The sequence below is a fragment of the Vipera berus genome, assembly GCF_964194415.1.
Source record: "Vipera berus genome assembly, chromosome: 9".
Classification (NCBI taxonomy): Eukaryota; Metazoa; Chordata; class Lepidosauria; order Squamata; family Viperidae; genus Vipera; species Vipera berus.
The window spans coordinates 7,509,878-7,525,081 of NC_138212.1; the positions used below are offsets into that span (position 1 = coordinate 7,509,878).

The 15,204-nt window shown below is 41.3% G+C and overlaps 1 protein-coding gene across 3 annotated transcripts in view; it reads right to left on the reverse strand.

The window, feature by feature from the left end:
- Nucleotides 1-2,840: 2,840 nt before the first annotated feature.
- TMEM147 (transmembrane protein 147) overlaps nt 2,841-15,204 on the reverse strand; it is a 44,823-nt gene continuing 32,459 nt past the window's right edge. The window contains exons 10-14 of one of the 3 annotated variants that reach the window (XM_081335024.1): nt 9,528-9,729; nt 8,089-8,343; nt 6,308-6,606; nt 3,511-3,649; nt 2,841-3,102 (exon numbers count right to left, since the gene is read on the reverse strand). The gene's annotated coding sequence lies outside the window, so the exon portion shown is untranslated. The remainder of the gene's footprint in view (nt 3,103-3,510; nt 3,650-6,307; nt 6,607-8,088; nt 8,344-9,527; nt 9,730-15,204) is intronic. The other 2 variants (XM_081335025.1, XM_081335026.1) reach the window with 2 other exon arrangements.

Sequence of the window (15,204 nt, forward strand, 5' to 3'; positions counted from 1 at the left end):
TTGTAAGCCGCCCTGAGTCTTCGGAGAAGGGCGGGATATAAATGGGATTTTAAAAAAAATCTTGCCAATGAGAGTTATTTTTTCCCTGGGATAATCAAAGCTTGATGTCCTCTATGTGGAGCTATGCTTCACATGACAGGAAATTCCTTAGCCAAGGTTGCTGAGCCTTATGGGACTTCGGATCCAAGCCGTCTAGAAAACCAGGCCTACTACCCCTGGTTGTTCTGATACTAACTGCAGCGGAGTAAGACTTATTTTCATAAGAAATAGCTGAGGAGGGAAAAGTGAAAGCACGCCTCATCCAACACCACAATTCCTAATTGAAATGGCTACTTGGTATTTAAGAAAAATAAAATAAAATATAAAAACGGGCATGGTTCCAAGCTCTGTAATTATTATAATGCCTACTTTGGCTCACAGTACACATTTTGCAATGTGCAAAGCATTTTGACTCCTTTCAGCACATTTTTATTTTATTTATTAATTTTTCTTCCCTGGCTAGCTTGGATTTCTAGCTGAAGGGAAGAATTGCACGATGGGAGCAGGTCTGCCCTTGAATCACATTGGTTTCCAAGGAGAGAGATTGATCTATTAAGGCAATAAGAGGCCTTATAAAACAGAGGGCAAAGGACTTTTGTACTTCTCCATAAGGAAATGGGAAATCTACCCAGACGAGTCCTCTAACGGCAATCCTTCTGTCATTTCCATTGAACTGAAGCCTCTGAGAACCTTCAGCTCATGAAGAGTCTCTGCAGACATTGCCAGTCATTTCAGCCTTGTTTTCCTTTCCTTTCTAACATGGCACCCAGATTCTTCAGCCACTTCCCAGGATCAGTCACAGATTTCATGGGGGGGGGAGGGGAAATCCGCCCTTTTGACCTTCTGAAAAGGACTCGAGATCTGGCTTGTTTTAGCAATAAGTTAAACGAACTTATTGTGGCTTACATGGGAAACGTTCAGGTCTTTGGGCTTTAATATTTTTATTCTAAGTAGACATCATTTTATGTTTGGTACAAGAGGGGTGGCCATATAAATGTTTGGAATAAATAAAGATTCCCGCCACTAAAACCTGACAGCAAAGTAGCCAAACTTCAGCAGGGTCGTTTTCTTTCCCCTCCTCCCTGCAAAATTAAAATACAAACAAGAAGGGAAGGCCCCCCCCCTGCCCCATCTGTTGCTTTTTATGCCTTAAATTCATCCATTGTAAATGGTATTTTCATTTATTTACTTACTTACTTACCTATTAAACTTATGAGCCACCCATCTTGTCTAGAGACATTATCAGTGGTGAGATTCAGCCGGTTTGCACCACTTCGACAGAACCGGTAGCTAATTTTTTGTTGCCCAGGCCCAGAATGGACTTCCGGAAGTGGCATCCACACCCGAGAACCGGTTGTTCACATATCTGAATCCCGCCACTGGGTGGTATGTAAGAAAGACCTAAGAAATGAGGCTCAGAGATGCTGCCTAGGGAATGGTCAGGTAAGAGAAGGCATAGCCTGCAGCTTCATAATGGGTAGAGAAAGAGGCTCAGGAAGAACCCTAACTTCTTATACTTTAAAGGCGATAGTAGGAGATTTGTACTTTCAGGCTTACAAGGTCCTGTTAACGTAGCCTTCCAATACTGCAGAATCAGCCCATCCAGCGATGTTTCCTATCCAATCTACCTAGAAAAGCTGACAGCCCATTCTTTCCAAGCATCCCGCCAATGGCATTCAAAACTATAGCTTTAAACCAGTTTGGAGGACTTTAAGGGTTGGTACATGTAATGGTACAGGGGAACGATCTTGGTCTCAACTCTACAAAGAAGTTAGCTGAAGCCATTTTCCCTTCGTTTTCGGTTGCCACAGTATTGGGAGGGGGGATGAGTGTTTTATCTTAGACATAACAATAAATTGTTCTGTGGGAACCAAGGTCATTGCTAACTACATTTTGGCAGGCTGTAATTTTCGTTAGTGGTTTATGACATACTACTGGGGTGGGAAGTTAAACTTTGTAACTTTGTAACCTTTGGGGGGGTATTTCAATCTTGGGTTCACTTTTGAACTTGCCAATATTATGTAGCTAAATAAATATGTTCTTTAAGGAAATTTTTTTGCCTTGGAGTTCTTTTTGCTGGTCTCATATGTCGGAACCATGACATTTGGGAGATAGGAGGAAGAGCCACCGATTAGAAAATGGTTAGATAAGAAACAGCTGAGCCTGCAGAAGGAATGGGAAGGTGGCAAATGTCTCAAAAGAGGTGCCTTCTCAAGATAGATCAGAAGAAATCAGATCTATAAATGAGAATAAGTAGGGAGAGAGTTAATACATGGGAAAAATCTATTAACTCTCAGTAACTTGGCAGGATGGAAAACTAGGCAGGAACAGACAATGCACTGGCATAATATTCCATGCAAAGCATAATTCAGATAAATTGATTGAATCAGCAGTGTGAGACTACTTCAAAACAAAATGGTGCAATGCAGTTAATGATAATGGTAACGGAGGCAGACTCTCCAAGTCACGAAAAGAAATATTTCTCCTTTATACAGCACTTATTGGTTCTTCTCTTCTGCCCCTCTCAGAAAATATTATGGGCAAAATGAATAAGTCCAACTGAAGGCCACAACAATTTTTCCATTAAAAACGTGGAAAATGGAGCTATAAGTGGTAGGATTCTGCCACTTGGGAGGTAGAAAAGAGTGGTAGTCTGTACCCCAAGGGAGCAGTGTAAAGCCTAATGGGAATGTATCACTGAATTGTACATTATAGTCTACAGTAAAATACCCAGAGTTGTTTAGATGAGATGGACGATACAACTTGAATTCATAATAATTACTCTGTTTGCACCTTTCATCTGAGTCTTGAATATGAAAACAATTTAATAGGAGAATTAATTTCAGGGTGAACAGTCTTTTTCTTCGTGGAGATTTCAAGGAGAGACTGATTGTTCATCTGCTGGGATTGTTCTTCTCGGATTTTAGGACATTGAGCAGTTGGGTTCCACAAAGTCAACGATGGATCCCTGGAACATTTCTGGAACTGTTATTCTTCAGTTGTGAAGAGGGGCAAGACACAACATCTGTGCACCTGTGTGTGCAGGTATGCAAGTCTGTCCATCTGTAACAGGGACACAAAAACAAGGGCCTGGGGTCATATATGGCCTGCCAACATGTGTTTTATACTCCTCAGAACAAAAGAATTGGCTCTTTCTTATTTGCATTTTGGAGAATTCTGGATGGGGTGGGGGAGGTCAATGCAATTGTATTTCTTAAAATGTATTTCTTAAAAATTTCTTAGCCCACATTTTCTCCACCAGCACTAACTACTGGTCTGTAAACTGCCTCCCTTTCATTTCAGCATCCCCCACCCCCACCCATCCAAAATTGCCCCATTAACTTTTGTAATGAAATTCTGAACATGCCCAAATAAACCTGATTTATTTGGATTTTATTTTCTTTGGGCTTATTTAATTAGCCTTTGGACTAACAGATGTTCTGCATCCTATCAAACTCCAGCATGGCACACCTTTCCATACGACGTGTCCAGTGTCCATCAATCTCTTTGTCCTGTCTGCCTCATTCTTTATTCCACCCACTCTTTCTCCTGATCTTCAAGTCACAATGATGTCATCCCGCTGGAGAGCCAGAGCAATCCATAGCAGTCTCTTAACAAGATAAAAAAGAAGCAAACTGCATTATAAGGTACGCATCAAGCACAAGAGAGATTTAGAAGGCTTGCCAAATACGAGAGAAGAACAGAAGCAAGAGCTGGAAAACAGACTTTAGGTACCACCAAGGAGAAAACCTAAGCAACTCACCAGGGCAGTTGAAGTGGAAGAAAATCAAAAGCCAAGATAGGACTCCACTAGCAGTGACAAAAGAAGAAGAGAGAGCAGCTCTGCATGATGACCAACCCAAGCTATGAAACCCATATTCCGGTCCCCGCAAATCCTTCTCCTTCTCCTGAACAAAAATCTCGTGAAGAGTCTGATTCGCTTAAATTCCATGTTGAGCCAGCACCCTCTCTGGGCTATGGGGCAGCTTCCTCAATGCCACCACCCCCTCCACCCCAATATCAGATGTATCAGGGTCCACCTTCTGCAAAGGCTCGTCAAGATCTATTTGTTGAGTCTCAGGAGGATATCTTTATTTCACATGTCCAGACCCCCATTGAGCCTGACTACCTGCGCTACTCCATCTGCTCCATGTTCTGCTGTTTCCTACCCTTCGGGATTGTGGCTGTGATTTATTCCATAAAGGTGAGTTTGTGACCATGGTTTGTTCTATAAAAGTAAGTTTCTCTGGGAACGGGTGCTGCAGGTGGCAGGGAACTTGGATTTTTGAGTTTTTCCAAAGTCCCTCTTAGTTATATTTGGAAAAATGAAGGGAACAGAATCATATGGTTTAAAGTAGGTGGGTTCCAACTCATCAAGAGCCCCTTTTGTAATTCCAGTACTGTGGGGATGTCCCTAGGGGGCTGCACTGCTACAGAGGAGGAGATTAGTAAGGGGACAAATGAGAGAATATAAAGTAGATGGCATTTGCAGAGGAACAGACTATGTGGTATCATTATATTTCCACTTAGTTGCCTGTTTTTCCTTCTTAGGGTATTTGTATTATTTCTATAACTCTTCATTCTTTTCCTTTCCTTTCCTTATTTCATTTGTATTCTGCCCAATTTTGTGATTTGCTTTTCCTCTAGCAGCTCAAAGTGGGAGGCATGAGTAGAATCCCCATCTTTCAACCACATACCACACACTCATTTCAAAGTAGCTTAAACTGAAAGAATGAATGGCACAATTTTATCCAATTAACTCTTTGTTGGGGGAAGGGTTTGAACGTCAATACTTAATCACTAGAAAGATAGATGATAGATAGATAGATAGATAGATAGATAGATAGATAGATAGATAGATAGATAGATAGATAGATAGATCATAGGTATAGTGGCAATATAGAAGACCATTGTATTTTGACAGTTAGTGACATATTTTGATTTCTCCTTCATATTAAGAAAACTTAAAAGTTGAAAGCTCATTCTGCTTGTTTAACCTGTTCATTTCATTCTTGCTTGATGAATAAGGGGAGAGAAAACTTATAATAGAAGAGATTTGGAAGGGGCCTTGGAGGTCTTCTAGTCCAGCCCCCTGCTCAAGCAGGAGAACCTATACCATCTCAGACAAGTCCAGTCTCTTCTTAAAAACCTCCAGTGATGGAGCGCCCATGATTTCTGAAGGCAAGCTGTTCCACTGGTTAATTGTCCTCACTGTTAGGAAGTTTCTCCTTAATTCCAGGTTGCTTCTCTCTTTGATCAGTTTCCAACCATTGTTTCCTGTCCTGCCCACTGGTGCTTTGGTGAACAACCTGCCCCCCTCTTCTTTGTGGCAGTCCCTCAAATACTGGAATACTGCTATCATGTCACCCCTGTTTCTTCTTTTCTTTAGACTGGCCAACCCAAGTCCTGCAGCCGTTCTTCGTATGTTTTAGTCTCCAAGTCTTTAATCATCAGCTGTTCTTCTCTATGCCCTCTTACCTGACTTGATTCCTATCCCAGAATTATCTACTCAAGACTAGGGCTTCTAATCTTGTGACCACATAAGAAGGATGATGAAGTCTAGCTGCTAGGTTTTAATAAAAACCTTGAATATTGCCCATTAAGCTGAGACTGCATAGGCTTGAGATCGGAGCTGTATATGCAGGGCGTATGGGGTCTTTCCACTGCTTGAAACAGGTACCCCAACAGATGAAGGGAGATCAATCTAATTAATATCTTATGCTTTCTTGTCTTTCCATTTAATTTCTACTGGAATTAAAACATTAAAGCTTGAAATCTCTTCATTTAATGGTGTTCATTGTTTCTGGATCCTCAAACAACCAATCTCTGGCACCTTTTGCCACTGCCTGACACTTGGCAAAATAATAGGTTAACTAATTATATTCTCTCGTCACATAATTTATCGCATATTCTTATTGACATTTTGATGAGAGTAGATAATACATGTTGACTGGTGTTACTGTGATCTAACAGTAAATAATTAATACTTTAAAAAAAATCTAAAAAGGCTTTTTGTGAGCTATTTGGGGCTCAGTTGATATATATTCCATAACTACCTCTACTGCTACCAAAATATATTAAGATAAGATAATCTTTATTGTCATTTTTTTATTGTGGGCACAACGGCACAGATCAAAAATGAAATTTAGTTGCCCGCTCTCAAAGTGAAACACATACATGACACACACCTAAAACATACTCTACACAACATATGTATAGACCCACATCCCTACATATACATAACAAATAAATATTAAATACTGTCCACCTTGATTATATAACGGAAGGAGGAAGCCTGAGAGTTCACAAGGTTAATGCTGTATGGAATGAAACTATGGCTGAATCTGGATGTTCTGCTACGGATACCACGAAGCCCCCTCCTCCCAGAAGGTAACAAGGAAAACAGGTTGTGAAGAGGATGTGTAGTGTCCCAGATAATCTTACGGACCCTGTTCAAACAACGCTTCTGTGCTGTGTCCTGGATGGGAGGGAGGGAACTGCCAATGATCTTTTTGGACATCCTCACCACTCTCTGCAACGCCTTTCCAGAAAAGCACTATGCTATGTCTAAATATTAATCAGAAAATATTATTGGACACAATTATCATAAATTGTTCTGAAGATAGTTTAATACAGGGGTTCCCAACCGGGGGTGTGAGACGACATTCCAGGGGATGCAAAAACTTGGGTTTTCAAAATTATAGTGTGTATGCATAATTCGTTGCCATTATTTCAAACTTTTGTAAGGGGTGCGAGAATATGTCAGAAGCGTTCTAGGGGTGTGGGGTATAGAAAAGGTTGGGAGCTGCTGGTTTAAAGCACACAAGCTCTCATGCACTACTTCACCTGCAGTTCACGTCATCCTGAAGAAAGAAATTAATAAACTGTTTGCATTATATCTCCAATAATTCTTCACTGCCCACGATGTCATCCCATTGTTCTCCCTAATTCATCCTGCAATGGGAAAGATTTCCCAATGTTTCTTGTAGAATGTTAGATCAGTTGGTGTTTTATTAGATCATATGCCTCCTTTAAATTTACAAATCAGACATAGTCCAATATAACCTAACATGGAGCTATTTAAAAAATCCATGGTCTAGAGGATTAGAATTAATATCATGTGAAGTGTTAATGCCATTTAAAAATGCCTTGTTAAGACCACACTTTGAATACTGCATCTAGTTTTGGCCGCCATGATGTAAAAAAGATGTTAAGAGTCTAGAAAGAGTACAGAGAAGAGCAACAAAGATGATTAAGAGACTGCAGGCTAAAATATATATAGAACAGTTGCTAGAATTGGATATGTGTAGTTTAATGACAAGAAAGACTATGGATGACTTGATAGCAGTGTTCCAATATCTAAGGGGCTGCCACCAAGAAAAGGGGGGGGGTCAACCTATTCTCAAAGCACTTAAAGGCAGAACAAGAAGCAAAGGATGGAAGCTAATCAAGCAGAGAAGCAACCTAGAACTAAGGAGAAATTTCCTGACAGTGGGAACAATTAATCAGTGGAACAACTTGCCTCCAGAAGTTGTGAATGTTCCAACACTGGAGGCTTTTAAGAAGAGATTGGGCAACCATTTGTCTGAAATGGTGTAGGGTTTCCTGCCTGAGTGGAGGGTTGGATTAGAAGACCTCCAAGGACTGTTCCAACTTTGTTATTCTGTTATTCTATTTTCTTCTCTACTACAAGAGCTTATGGGTTTGGCCCTGGTAATAGTCATTTCTAACTTCATATATGCTCAAAGGCACTCAGTTCTTTAATTCTAGGATATGTTAAGTTTCTGAACCAGAATTTGATATCTGTTTCCAATCAGAGGATCTCAAGATTCTACTTTGGAGCAAAAATTAAATCCCATAACCTTGAGATCTAAGTAAGCTTCATCTTGCAAGGCTTGTATCAATCTATCACATAATGGTGATGTGATAATACCTGACAAACAACATGGGTTGTTTGTCCCAGGTCAGCTGATCATTCCACAATACTGCTGGCCACCTTATTTCTGGAGATGCTTCTCAGTTTCAACTGCTCACCAATCTGATACTTACAGTATGTCTCTTTCTCCACAGACTCAAGAATCCAACCGAAGTGGGAACCATACAGCTGCTCGAGAAAATTCCAGGCTGGCCCGCATATTTATCTATTGTGCAGTTGGTGCTGGGCTCATTCTGTGGATTGTGTACATCACCTTAATTGCACTCCACAAATGAGGTCCATTAAAAATCAGTCATTATATGAGGTTCTCAATCATACAGCTTTACCCAAAAGCATTGGTGATTTGGTGCAAAACCATCCAATCTGTTCTATAGTCAAAAAGGAAACTGCATTTCAGTCTTCCCTATCCAAATCCAACATCTTAGCCACTACTGCTATAAAAGACTGGGCCTCTTGTTCAATGAACTGATCAATTGCCTTTGTATTCTCAAGGAAAACAATGGAATGGTCTTAATGTGAGTTTCAGCCAGCACTAGAATACTTTTTTCATTCCTCTGTCCATTTTTTTCATTTTATTCTAGAATTGGCCTTTAAATGGTGGGCTTCACAATGACATTTGAATTAACTTACGTAAGTTTAATTACAATTAGTTAAATTAAATATTTCCTATATATTTTCCTGGGCTCCAAGATCACCGCAGATGGGGACTGTAGCCAAGAAATTAAAAGACGCTTGCTCCTCGGGAGGAAAGCCATGGCAAATCTAGACAGCACACTAAAAAGCAGAGACTTCACCCTGCCAACAAAAGTGTGTATAGTCAAGGCTATGGTCTTCCCAGTTGCAATGTATGGACGTGAAAGTTGGACCATAAAAAAAGCTGAGCGCCAAAGAATTGAGGCCTTTGAACTATGGTGCTGGAGAAGACACGTGTGAGTCCCTTGGACTGCAAGGTGATCAAACCGGTCAGTCCTAGAGGAGATCAACCCCGACTGCTCCTTAGAAGGCCAGATCCTGAAGTTGAAACTCAAATACTTTGGCCACCTAATGAGAAGGAAGGACTCACTGGAGAAGAGCCTAATGCTGGGAAAGGTTGAGGGCAAGAGAAGAAGGGGACGACAGAGAATGAGGTGGCTGGATGGAGTCACTGAAGCAGGAGGCGTGAGCTTAAATGGACTCCAGAAGATGGTAGAGGACAGGAAGGCCTGGAGGGCTCATGAGGTCACGATGGGTCTGACACGACTTCACAGCTAACAACAACAATATATTTGAGCATTTCCCCTCTAGTCCCAATAACATTTCAGCACTAACTTTCCCAGAGTTTTTCAGAGCTATCTTCAAGGATTCCACTGAGTGAGGAAATTAAATTTCCAGAAGATGTTTGGGACTGCAACTTGCGCAATCCTTAGCCATCCGAATATCTGATCAGCTCCAGACTCCCCACCTGCTCTCTAGTGCTCCTATCTAGCCAACCCAGCTTCCCTTATTCAACTGTAATTCTCAATATTTCATAGATGAAAACAAGAGATGGCCTGGACTACTCTTATTCTTTTACCTTGATCTCTGCCTGGCTTGGCCCCTTAAGATTCATGCAAATGAGTGAGATCTGGGCCTGTACTTGAATGCGTTGATTCTGCAAGAGGCTTTCATTGGCTACTTTGAGCACTTCTTGGCACTAAATCAATCAATAAATCAATGCTGTAAAACTGTTTGATTCTTATTTCCTGATTTCCTCCATGACTGGATTCTCCAGATTGCTAAAAAAAAGAGCAGAATAATCTTGTTTATATTTAATAGAAAGTAAAGTCCCCATATTTTACTGCAATGAAAAGCAAATATTCAAATGATTTAAATCAGCGGCCCTCAAACTTTGCGGCTTGGCAGTCCGGCTGAGGGGGGAGGGGGGAGAGGGGAACTGGGCCGCACAAGCTATGGGCCACTGCGTGTGTGCACGCACACAGCTCTTTTGTAAGCGGCAGGGTGGCACGTACCCACCAACCCTTGCACGAGCAGCAGGCCAGCACGCACATGCACACAACCCTTCTGTGAGTAGTTGGCTGGCTCACGCACGCAGCCCTTGCACAAGCAGTGATCCACCTCGCAGGCACATCAGTGCCTGCTGGTCTGCCGCTCACACAAGTTGAGCTGCGTGCACACAAACTCCAGTCAGCCACTCACTTGGCCACGCCTGTGTAGTGGGCCGCGGCCTGGGGATTGGAGACCCCTGCTTTAAATGTTCTACACAGCATCACTCAAAATTCATCAGGTGATGACCTGTGCCATAAACTAGACTTAGTGAGCACCCGGTTCACCATAGTAGATTGCTCTGTAATTGGTTAGATATATTCTTCCACATACTGACATTTACTACTTCCCTACACCAATCAAATCCTTCTATCATTTCTTTTAGATATTTTTTTGACTCTCGTTTTTTATATATACTTCAGGTTTTAATACAGGTAGTCCAGTGGTGGGATTCAAATAGGGGAACCACCAGTTCTCTGTGTGGATGCCACTTCCGGAAATCCATTCTGGGCCTGGGCAACAAACGATTAGCTACCGGTTCTGCCAAACTGGTGCAAACCGGCTGAATCCCACCACTGAGGTAGTCTTGAGCTTACAACTGCTTGCTTAGTGACTGAAGCTATGACATATCCCACCCCCAAAAGGTACTTAATGACCCTGTTCCAAAGCTCAGATGGCCACAGGGCCCTGTGGTCATGTGACTGCATTTGGGTTCTTGGCAACTGGCCCACATTTACCATCATTTGCAGTGTCCCATGGTCAAAAAACTGCAATTTACAATGTTTTTGTTAAAAAACCAGTGTGTACCTTCAGTTTTTAGCAAAAATACCTGATAACAAACAATTGGCTTGCTTCATGACCATGGTGTTCAGTTAACAACCACTTGAAAATACAGTGTAAAATCGGTTATATGGTGACCTGCTTTATGACTGTCATAGCGTATGACTGTAATGGGCAGACTCTGTTAAGGACTTAAGTGGGCAGATTCAAGGACTATCTGTACATATTTCTTTTATATCTTCTCGTTTTTCTTTTTTTTTTTTACTTATCTTCTATGGTTTTTAATTGATTGCATCCCACCCAGTGGTGGGATTCAACTATGTGAGCAACCGGTTCTCTGTGTGGATGCTGCTTTCAGAAGTCCATTCTGGGCCTGGGCAACAAAAAATTAGCCGAACTGGTGCGAACCGGCTGAATCCCACCGCTGACCCCACCCTCCTTATGCTGCATTATGTCCACAATAAAATTTTGATTTGAATGCCTTAAAGCAGCTGTGTTTCTTTTTTCCCAGCTTCCTGGAAAGCTGCTTCTGGGAGCATCTAGGACAGACATGTCAAACTCGCAACGTCACGTGACGTCGCACAATGTATCGGAGCTTTTGCTCCATTGCTGGCAATGGGGTGGGCGCAGTTTTGGGATGACGCCTCCGACCCGCGGGCTGGCAGTTTGACACCCCTGATCTAGGAAAAGATGCAGCTGCTTGAAAGTGTTGCAGGCAAACTCTACATCTACATTGCCACAACCAATTCAGGGTGTTTAAGGAAGTCACAATAGTCCAAATGTTGTTTTTCATGCAGGAAATCTTACTCTGGGATTTCCCCAGAAATCAGTGCCCCATAAATTAAATCTCTGACATTTACTGCAATTCTTGTGGCCAAAGGCAACGCTCCAGTATTTGCCTACTGTGAGCTCGCTTGCTTTCCTGCAGATGTTTCATTACTTCTCCTTCGATGGCTTTTATTCTTCTTAGATGTCTTCCAGTTGGTTTTTGACTTCTGGCAAAGTCACTGAAGTTTCCTTTCAAAAGTGGTTTGCCCTTGCCTCGTTCCTAGGGCTGAGAGAGAGTGACTGGCCTAAGGTCAACCAGTAGGCTTTTTGCCTAAAACAGAACTAAAACTTAGGGCTTCCCGGTTTCTAGCTGAGTGCCTTAAGTTCGATGAGAATATTTTTTTCCCCATCTTTATTATTTTTAAATGTTGGGTTGCTGTTCCCCAAAGGAAGGGAGGGGTGCGGATCCAGGGCCAAAACTCAATCTGATTTTATTGCATATCCACAGAAACACTAGTCCAACTCGCTTCAAAAAAAATGAAATGTGCTGAATGGAATTTCCCCCAGTGTATTTATTTTGACCCCTTCTTTCCTTTAAAAATTAACATTCAGTGGCAATTTTTGAAAAGGCTCTGGAAAGTTCAGCTGAGGTTTTATTTGAGTGGATATTTGCCAGCACAGTATCACATCCTCTCCTGCTGGAGCTGGTTCTCTCTCTCTCTCTCAATTTTGATCACCATCCAGCACAATTCCTTCCATTTTTTGTTGCTTCTGTTCCTTTGAGCATGTTGTATTTTTTTTTCTCATGCATTGCCTCCATGTGAGTCATTCCCACCAGTTTTCAGTTTCATGGTCTCATATTTCATTCCTGCAGTAAGAGTTCAGCCTTATCAAGTGATGAATTATAGGAAATCATGGAATAAATGGGCTACATTTACACAACATGCTTAGATCTAAATCCAGCCTAGGAAAGACACAATGACAAACCACTTCCAAAAAAAACCTTGCTAAGAAAATTGCAGGGGCTTGTTCAGGCAGTCGCCAGGAGTCAAAAACTAAGCTGAAGGCACGAACACACACACACACACACACACACACACACACACACACACACAAAAAGTGAGCTTCGGAGAGGAAAAAAACTAGGGGGATCTAACATGTTCCCTTAACATGTTCTACGTTAAAACCTTTAGAACACCATCACTTCCAGCCACAATTCTAAATCAGAGAGGGCTCAGCAATTAGGATATTATTATATTGTATTGTATTGTATTGTATTGTATTGTATTGTATTATATTATATTATTATATTATATTATATTATATTATTATATTATATTATATTATATTATATTATATTATATTATATTATATTATATTATATTATATTAATTATATTATATTATATTATATTATATTATATTATTATAGCTTTTTGGGCAGCTTAATGATTAGTAAATTGCCTGAAACATAGTTTAAAATCAATTAGGTTTGATCCAAAGGCAACACAGACGTTCCTGTCTCCAACAAACAGGTTCCCCCATGGGCTTTGATGCTTCTTTCAGTTCTTCCTTACACATTTGACTTCCTTTCCCATTTCCATAACCAGTAAGAGTTCAGTAATCATGTCAGAACTGCACTCATGAGAAAGCAACATTCCCTGAGTGGCATGGTGTTTCTTCTGCTCCCTGATTTCAAGTCACAGATATTTTAAGATTTGTAATGTTATCTCAGCTTGATATGCTTGAGAACAGTTGCCCCCCAAAAACCAAGAAACAAGTCTTCTGAAACAAGAAATGGAGCCTAACTGGAGTTTCTTAATCAAGTTTCTCTTTACACACTTAACGGCACCGATGGGCTTATGTGTCTACAGCAGACTCATTGTTTTGGTTGCAAAATACAAGTAGATGGGTCTTCTCGGCAAGATTACAGGCAAGTACCCAGCCTTCAGGATATGACTCTGGTACAATTCAAGCAGTACATGTTGCGCTGCAATAAAAAAGCAAGTTGGCACATGTGTTTGTTTTCCTTTGTACACTAATCCTGCTCCTTCCCTATCTCTCCTTCCTGCTTCATAAGGTCACCAGTTGATAAGTATAAGGATAGGCAACAGTTTCCAAAGAACTTTGGCTTTGATAAGCAGAAAATTGCAGACATGTTGGAGCTCCCTGAGGTTTTAGTGCAAGGACTTACCAAGGTCCTCTAGTCTAGAAAAGGGTGGTTATGATAATATTGGAAGCTTCCTCTGCAGCGTGTATATCTCTAAGCCTCGTTATCACTCAACAGCTTGCAGCTAAAATTTGAGAGGCATATTGATTAGGGCTGGGGCTGCGCAAAGCTTCAGAGAGAGATTTTGCTCCAACAAAACCTCATGCAAAGCATTTGAAAAAGTGCAGACCTCTCCCTTCGTGAAACAAATCACCAAGAATTGCTTTGCTTCAGGTGGCTCTACGGTTCTCCTCCAGCAATGATATCATCAGAGTAGGCTCCTATACATGTGGAGAACATGAAGGAGCTCAAAAAGGGGGGCTTTCTCAGTTGCCCTCCACCCATCCTTGGGTCAGCAGAAAACCGTACCAACACGATCACGTAGACAGAAAGTATGAAAAGTGAAGCTCACTGCAAGACAACCCAAGGAACGATGAAAGCACAGGGGCTTTTGGCTTATGCTTGTTTTATAATTGGTCATTGGTTCTAGTGTTGTGAACTACCCAGAGTTTCTCAAGATGGGCAGCTATATAAATCTTTTAAATAAATACATTAAAGAAGTAATATTGGCCGTCCCCATCACAGTTCCCTATTGTGCCCCTATTGCTTCTGTTCCATTACTGCAGCCATCTGGCTTCCTGCAATGGAGATGGATAACAAGTCAAATTTGATATACTTTGAAGTTAACATGGGATGAAATTGGGTATGTGTAGTTTAATGAAGAGAAGGACGAGGGGGGACATTATAGCAGTGTTCCAATCTCTCAGGGGTTGCCCCAAAGAAGAGGGAGTCAAGCTATTCTCCAAAGCACCTGAAGGCAGGACAAGAAAGTAAAGGATGGAAACTAACCAAAGAGAGAAGCAACCTAGAACTAAGGAGGAAATTCCTGACAGTCAGAACAATTAACCAGTGGAACAACCTGCCTCCAGAAGTTGTGAATGCTCCAACACTGGAAGTTTTTAAGAAGAGACTGGCCAGCCATTTGTCTGAAATGGTATACGGTTTCCTGCCTAAGCATGGGGTTAGACTAGAAGACCTCCAAGGTCCCTTCCAACTCTGTTGTTGTTGTTGTTGTTGTTGTTAAGAGGAGAATACTGCTCTTACAGCACTACTGTTAAAGACAACTGAAGTCCATCTGGCTCATGATCTGGATGAGATGGAGACAATACCTTGAGGACATGGAAGAAAAAAATGTGGCATGTATATAATGTACTTAATTTCTGCAATAGACTCAGAAATAGAAATAAAACTTCCTAAGAGTGAGGACAATTAACCAATGGAACAGCTTGCCTTCAGAAATCATGTGCACTCCATCACTGGAGGTTTTTAAGAAGAGATTAGACAGTCACTTATCTGAAATGGTATAGGTTCTCCTGTTTGAGGCAGGGGGATGGACTAGAAGACCTCTAAGGTCCCTTTCCAGCTCTATTCTATTCAAGATGGCAGACGTG